Source organism: Oryctolagus cuniculus, chromosome X (assembly GCF_964237555.1).
Source record: "Oryctolagus cuniculus chromosome X, mOryCun1.1, whole genome shotgun sequence".
NCBI classification, from domain to species: Eukaryota; Metazoa; Chordata; class Mammalia; order Lagomorpha; family Leporidae; genus Oryctolagus; species Oryctolagus cuniculus.
The window spans coordinates 37824948-37833277 of record NC_091453.1 but is presented as its reverse complement, the minus strand read 5'-3'; the positions used below and the strand labels follow the sequence as shown (position 1 = coordinate 37833277).

The following is an 8330-nucleotide window of genomic DNA, read 5'->3' as shown; positions in this document are numbered from 1 at the left end:
GAAGACATAAATACGCAGGCCTCAAAAAGTAAATAGAAAATGATGATATTATGAATAACTGTTGGCCAATGAAAACTTAGGCAAAATGGAGAAGTTTATAGGAAAAACACTCTCACTAAAATTAATTCAAGACAAAATTTAAAAATACAAATAATACTAAAACATTAGAAATAAGAAACAGAATTGGTGTTGTGGTCCAGCGGTTTAAACCTCCATCTGTGATGCCAGCATCCCATATCTGAGTGCTGATTTAATTCCCAACTAGTCTGCTTCAAATCCAGATCCCTGCCTATGCACCGAAAAAGCAGCATACAGTGGCTCAAGTACTACCACCTGCCTAGGAGACCCTGATGCAGTTTCTAGCTCCTGGCTTCAACCTGCTGCAGACCCAGCTGTTGCAGCCATTTGGGGGAGTGAAGCAGCAAATGGAAGGCATTTCTATCCCCCCCCCCTCTGTTACTCTGCTTTTCAAATAAGTCTTTTTAAAAAACCATTGAAACAGCAGTTAACATTTTCACACAAAGAAAATATCATGCCACAACAGCTTTATGGGGATGTTCTAATAAACACTCAAGAGAAAAATCTTTCCAATTTTATCAAAAATCTTAAGAGAATTGAAGCATAGATCCACTCCCTCACTCTACTTGTGAGGCTAAAATAATCTTGATAACCACACCCAACAAAGATAATGCAAGGAATTTTGTGGGCCAATGTCACAGAGATGCAAAAATCCTAGATAAAACATTAGCTAATCAAATTTAACAATATATAAGAAATAATATCATAAATAAACAATATTAGAATGAATAAACGAGTTCATCAGGGTCACGAGATAGAAGATTCATACACAAAAATCAATTATATGGAATTGGAAAGTGTATATAAATACACTGGCCATAAACAATTCAAGAAATGAAATTAATAAATTAATTCCTTTTATGAAAGCATCAAAAAGAATAAAATACTTAGAAAACAAATTTAACAAAAGATGCAAGACTTATACCCTGAAATCTAGAGAATATCATTAAAAAAATTTTAAGAAGACTTTAATAAATGGAGACAATACTGTGAAAGATTCAACTCAATAAGGATGGCAAGTCTACTAAAACTGATATACAAGTTAAGTGAAAATCTTAATCAAATCTCAGCAGGATGTTCTGTAGATGTAGAAAAGATTATTCTAAAATTAATATAGAAAGGCAAAGGAACTGTAATAGCTAAAACAAGTGGAAAAAGAATGATAAATTAGGAAGACTCACTCTACCTGACTTTAAGACATATAGCTACAATAATCAAGACTGTGTTATTGGTAGAAACATAGACACATCCATCAATGGAGCAGATAGAGAATCCAAAAATAGACTCACACAAGTCACGCCAAATGATTTTTGACAAAGAGGCAAAATAATTCAATTGATCTGAATGATGCTCCAGCATTCTGATGGTGCTGGAACAGGTATACATAGGTAAATAAATGATCTTAAACATAAACCTCAAATCTTATGTAAAAATTTACTAAAAGTGGATCATAGAATTAAATATAAAATGTAAAAATAATCATCTTAGAAGAAAACAGGAACAAATTCTCAGAATCTAGGGCTTGATGAAGACTTGACACCAAAAGCATGATCCATGAAAAAATTAACAAATTGGACTTCATCAAAATTACAGATCTTTGCTCTGCCAAGCACCATAAGAGAATGAAAAGTCAAGGTATAGACTGGGAGAAAACATTTGCAAGCCACATATCTGCTAACGTATCTAAAATTTATAAAGAAATCTCCAAATTCAAGAATACAATACAGACAATGCAATTAGAAAATAAACAAAATATATTAAGAGGGGCAGGTATTTGGCCTATGGTTATGCCACCGGTTGGGATGCTTACATCCCATATCAGATTACCTGGGTTTGAGTCTTGACTCCAGCTCCTGATTCTGGCTTCCTACTAATGTAGAGACTGAGAGGCAGCAGGAAATGACTCAATTAGTTTTATTCCTGCCACCTACATGGTAGACCTGGATTGAGTTACTGGCTCCTGGTTTTGATCCAGCCCAACTCCAGCAGTTGTGGGCATTTGAGGAATGAACCAGTGGGTGGAAGTGTCTCTCTCCCTCTCTCTAACTATCTATATCAATATAGATAAAATTATATATGAGACATTTTACTGAATAGGCTATATGGATGTTGCCTAAGCATATGAAAATATATTCAACATCATTAACTCTTCAGACCATACCACTACACACTTTTAGAACAGCTAAAAGAAGAAATCATAACAAATCCATACTGGCAAGAATGTAGAGAAACTGTATCTCTCACTGGTTACTGGTGAGAATGTAAAATATAACAGCCACTCACAAAACTATCTTGGCAGCTGCTTATAAAACTGAACATGCAGGGCCAGCACTGTGGCGCAGTGGGTTAACGCCCTGGCCTGAAGCGTTGGCATCCCACATGGGTGCCAGTTCTAGTCCCGGCTGCTCCACTTCCAAACCAGCTCTCTGCTATGGCCTGGGAAAGCAGTAGAAGATGGTCCAAGTCCTTGGGCCCCTGCACCCACATGGGAGACCCAGAAGAAGCTCCTGGCTCCTGGCTCCTGGCTTTAGGTCTGCGAAGCTCTGGCCATTGCAGCCAATTGGGGAGTGAACCAGCAGATGGAAGACCTTTCTCTCTGTCTCTATCTCTCTCTGTAACTCTCTCAAAAAAAAAAAAAAAAAAAAAAAAAAAACAATGGGGCCGGCGCCGTGGTGCAATGGGTTAACACCCTGGCCTGAAGTGCCGGCATCCTATATGGGCACTGGTTCTAGTCTCAGCTGCTCCTCTTCCAGTCCAGCTCTCTGCTATGGCCTGGGAAAGCAGTAGAAAACTGCAGAAGTCCTTGGGCCCCTGCACCCATGTGGGAGACCCAGAAGAAGCTCTTGGCTCCTGGCTTCGGATTGGCGCAGCTCTGGCAGTTGCAGCCAACTGGGGAGTGAACTAGCGAATGGAAGACCTCTCACTCTGTCTCTACCTCTCTGTAACTCTGTCTTTCAAATAAATAAAATAAATCTTTAAAAAATAAAATAAAATAAAACTGAACATGCAATTGTCATATAACCCAGCAATTTTGTCCTTGAGCATTTATGTCCAATAAATAAAAACTTATGTTCACATAAAAAATGTACGAAAATATTTGTAACAACTTTTATTTCTGAAGCAAAAATATTGGAAGCAACCAATCATCTTTTGATGAATGAATGGCTGAACAAACTCTGGTACAGTCATACACTGAAATAATACTCAAGAGTATAAAGGGAGCTTTCAGAGGGTGATGAACAAGATGCCTTCCCAGGATTAGGAGTTGTCATATCCCTTCCTCTGTTCCATTCAAGTGATAGCCAAAAAAGGGCATTCATACTGAAAAAAAAAAAAAACCAGAATTTAAAGGCACACTCTATTGCTCCCTGCAATAATTTGAGTGGGTATCAAAGGCATCATGCTGAATGAAGAAAAGCCAACCCCAAAAGGTTGCACACTATAGTTACATTTATATAGCATTCTTGAAAAGACTAAAGTAGAGTAATATAGAACAGATTAGTGATTGCAGAGATTAAGGATTGCAGAGGATGGGGAAAGGCTAGAAAAGGTATAGCACCAGGAGATCATTGTCATTATGGAACAGTACTGAATGTTGATCACAACATGGTCACCCGTGTCTATACTCTTTGTACCAAGGTCAGTAGGGAGAGGGAATGGATAAAGGATACATGTGATCTCTTTTGTGTCATATTTTAGACTTCCTATGAACCTAAATTATTTTAAAATAAAGTTTCCTTTAAAAAAAGTGGGGAGGACATTTGGGCTAGCAGTTAAGTTGCCCACATCCATAATGGAGGCTCTGGGTTCAATGCCAGCTTTGAAATCTTGATTCCAGCTTTCTGATTATGGGGACCTTGGGTGGCAGCGGTGATGGTTCAAGTAATTGGGTTCCTGACACCTAAGTGGGAAATCTAGATTGAGTCCCAAGCTTGCTGTTCTGGCCACACCCATGGGCTGTTATAGGCATTTAGTGAGCAAGCCCACTGGATAAGAGTGCTCACTCTCTCTCTCTCTCTCTCAAATAAATAAAAAAAATCAAGATGAAACATTGTTTTCAAATCAAACTGATCTTCCTTATATCACTAAATGCACAAAGACAATAGGTCTATATCTATAGTTGTGAAAGGAAGTGACTGTGACCCAAGAATTTTATACTTAGCAAAATTGTCTTTCAAGTGTGAAAGAAACAGAAAGATGTCAGAAAGATGTGTTTAGTTTCACTCATTTTCTCGACAAGGTATTTTGAGCTCCTACTCTGTGTCAGACAATATGCTAGGTGTTTGGGATGAAACAGTGAGCAGTACTGTTGAGATGAACTTGGGAAGAAGATGTCTATCAAGTTTCCACACTATTATTCTCCCTTATCTGTGCCTCTGTGGCAGCTGGTATGATGGCAATTGGACAGGCCCAGTAGCTGAAGCATTTTCTGCTAGTCAGCAGGCCCAGAAGGCTGATACAAATTCTGTTAGTCAGCAGGCCCAGAAACTCATACAGTTCTCTGTAACTCCTTAGCTGCCTGTCTGTTGTCGGTAAAACATATATTAGAAACTGAGGACAGAGCGAAGTGTGAATCCTCTTCTCTGTAGCTAGTCAATTAACAGAAGCAAACTGATATGTTTCTTGTGTACTCTCACCCACCATTGTGATAATAAAGAGCTATGAATCCTCAAAATGCTCTGAAGTTAGCCTGCCCAAGCCACCACATGAGTTGTTCGGGTGCTGGCTGAGTAAACCATGTTCCATCTTCTTCCAGCTTCTGACCCTGCACACCCCTCCATCCCTGGTTGACCAAGCTGGGACCCAACAAGTACAGATATGTTTCCTGACCTCATGAAGCTCAGAAAAGTCATAAGGATTATATTTAGAATAAATAATTAAACAAACAAATTAATGAATGCTTTTTTTTAAAGAAATACTTTAAAATTGAATTCGATCCCACAAAGGAAACAAATAGAGACCCATGATTTGGAGCAACATGCGAGAGCATCATTTAGAAAGATGTGCTGATCACCATTAGTTTCCTGTCCCAATCACTCTCAGCTCTTTTCTTTGTTGATGTGTGAGGCAAACCTACAAGTCTTCTGTGATTAATGTCACAGATACTGAGCAAGGAAAACATTTCAAGAAGGTGGGAGTGATAAACCGTGTCAAATCCTGATGAAAGCATGAATTAAAAGTTAGTAAAATGATCATTTGACTTGCAACCTGGAGCCCACTGGTCATACTAACAAGAGTAGTTTCAGTTGGATTGTGAGGATAGAAGCCAAATTTGAATAGGATAAATAAAGGGAACTAAGAGTATATACACACACATATATGTATATACACATACACATACATATATATACACACACACATATATATGTATGTATGTATGGTTTACATCGGGTTTGACTCCCCAAACTCATGTAGGTATTTATACCCTGACATTTTATGTTAATGGTTAATGGGTTAAGGGTGGAGGCTTGATCCAATTATGGTGTCTGACGGTGTGGCCTTTGAGAATTGATTGGATTGGATTAGGCTGCTACAGTGAAACCCATGATGGAATCATGATGGTTTTATAAAGAAAGCCACATGGGTATGGAGGAACAGCATACTCCCTGTGTCTCTGCTTCCTGACTCACCATTTATCCTCCTTCCAAACATTTTCTACCCTCATCAGATACCAGACTAATGGGGCTGCCAGATCTTATACTGTGAACTTCCAAACCAGTGAGCCAAAATGATTCTTCCTTCCTAGGAAATTCTTCTCAGGTATTTAGCTATATAGTAACAAAAAGCTGAGTTATGCCAAAGAAAACAATTTTGAGAAGTGCAGATAATGAAGGAGAAATAGAGATATTCATTCATTCATTACACAAATAGTTATTAAATGACTGATATGCATTGTTTTAAGCACCAGGGATATTTCTGTTTTCAAAACAAGTTGTGGAAGTATCAGCACAAGGACTCAAAGGAGAATTTTTAAGGTTTAACAAAACAACCTAGTTTAGATGGAAGTTTGATTATACAAAGGTGATAACCCAAATATAGACATCTTGAGATGGCGAAAGATAATCATAGGCTCAGAAAATATACATTCCCAGTACATATTTATGAAATTACTTGAGTATGCTCTCCAAATAACTGACGAAGGACAGTTAAGTTTAAGAATTAATTAAGGGCCAGCGCTGCGGCTCAATAGGTTAATCCTCTGCCTGCGGTGCCGGCACACCGGGTTCTAGTCCCAGTCGGGGCACTGGATTCTGTCCCAGTTGCCCCTCTTCCAGGCCAGCTCTCTGTTGTGGCCCAGGAGTGCAGTGGAGGATGGCCCAAGTGCTTGGGCCCTGCACCCGCATGGGAGACCAGGAGAAGCACCTGGCTCCTGGCTTCGGATCAGCATGGTGCACTGGCCATTGGAGGGTGAACCAACGGCAAAGGAAGACCTTTCTCTCTGTCTCTCTCTCATTGTCCACTCTGCCTGTCAAAAAAAAAAAAAAAAAAAGAATCAATTAAGGGGCCGGCGCTGTGGCGCAGTGGGTTAGAGCCCTGGCCTGAAATGCCGGCATCCCATACAGATGCCGGTTCTGGTCCCAGCTGCTCTTCTTCTGGTCCATATCTCTACTATGGCCTGGGAAAGCAGTAGAAAATGGCCCAAGTCCTTGGGCCCCTGCACCCAAGTGGGAGACCCAGAAGAAGCTCCTGGCTCCTGGCTTCGGATTGGCGCAGCTCCGGCTGTTGTGGCCAACTGGGGAGAGAACCAGCAAATGGAAGACCTTTCTCTCTCTCTCTTTCTCTCTCTCTCTCTGTAACTCTTTCAAATAAATAAAATAAATATTCAAAAAAAATCAATTAAGCTGCATGCACTGCATCCTGTAAAAGTATGCAAATATTACATGTTAATCAAAAAAACTTTAAGAAAATCATATCCTAGTATGAAAATAATAATTTTTAAACATTTTATTAGGAATTTTCGAATACACAAAAACAATTACAAGAATTACACAATGAACATTCTTATGCCTACTCTCTGTGTTCTAGAATTAATATTTAGCTGTATTTGGTTTATCATGCACATCTATCCATAACTTACCTTATTTTTGATGTATTTGAAAGTGAATTGAAGACGTCAATACACTTTACTCCAAAGCGTTTCAGTATGCAGAAAAGATAATGATTTCAGCACACGTGTCAAAATCCTTCCTTTTATAATCCTATTGAAATGACCAAAGAACCATGAAACTTGGAAAAAGTTTATCAGTTAACAATGAATACGTCAGAAACATTAAGAAATATCTACTAGACAGTTTGGTAAAAACAGTGACTAACATACAATTCAACACACTCAAAGTGGTGACTCGCCCAAGCAGTAGGAGATCCATTCCCCAGGAGAGATGTGGAAATATGTAGTCAGCAACAGGACCTAGAAGCACAAGTAGGCCACAACACAGATGCAAGAGAGAAAATCAAAAGACTTATACAATTGTCCCAACATTCCACATATGGATCAACTGCCTTCATTTGCCTCAGAAGGCGTACGAAATGAGAGGCATCACAACAGCAAGATTCTAAAGAAGGTTGTTGAACCAGTTAGGGGAGAAGTGTTGTGCCCCAGTTTACTGCAGGCTCTCGTCAGAAATGTTGGCACATCAGGAACATTCTCGTTCCACCGCGGACTCCGTGAACTCCCTATTTTCCATGGACAATTACATTTATGACTTGACACAGGAGCGCCAAAGCTCAGACAACAGGAGCCTGCGGAAAGAATAGAATGAAATGTCACTTTTTAATGGAAAAGATTCAAGTTATGCTATGAGAGACATTGGGAACTATACACCATGGTGCTGTCACATAGAGCAGTTGGGGTGGGGGTGGCTGATCATTTGAGAAAATCGTTAACCTCTCTTGACTACCTTTTGGTAGAACATTTCTTATCCCTCATGTCCCAGATGAATCCCCCAGCTACAGAAAATATAAACTTTCTCTTCTTTGCTTTGTCTGAAATAGCATCTTGAATAGATCCTGTTCCTGATGCCGGTAATATACAAACACAAGCCCTGTTTTCAGAATGAGTAGAGATAAGACATGAGCTCATGAAAAGACTCAAAAATATTTTTTCTCACTTTCCAGGTTCAGAACAGGGCAGGTAGTATTAGAATTCCAAGTTTACAAATGATGAGCTTGAGGTTTAGAAAGATGATGTGACTTATCCAGATGCTCAGAGTTAGAAGCCAAAGTTAAGAATTCAAGACTTCTGACTCCATGTG

General features: G+C 39.3%; 1 long non-coding RNA gene across 1 annotated transcript; it reads right to left on the bottom strand.

Moving 5' to 3' along the window:
• Positions 1 to 3218: 3218 nt before the first annotated feature.
• LOC127484855 (uncharacterized) lies at positions 3219 to 7588 on the bottom strand. The gene is made up of 3 exons (XR_007912037.1): positions 7397 to 7588; positions 7157 to 7277; positions 3219 to 3399 (listed from the first exon to the last, which is right to left on the bottom strand). It is a non-coding gene; the product is annotated as an uncharacterized lncRNA (long non-coding RNA).
• Positions 7589 to 8330: the final 742 nt, after the last annotated feature.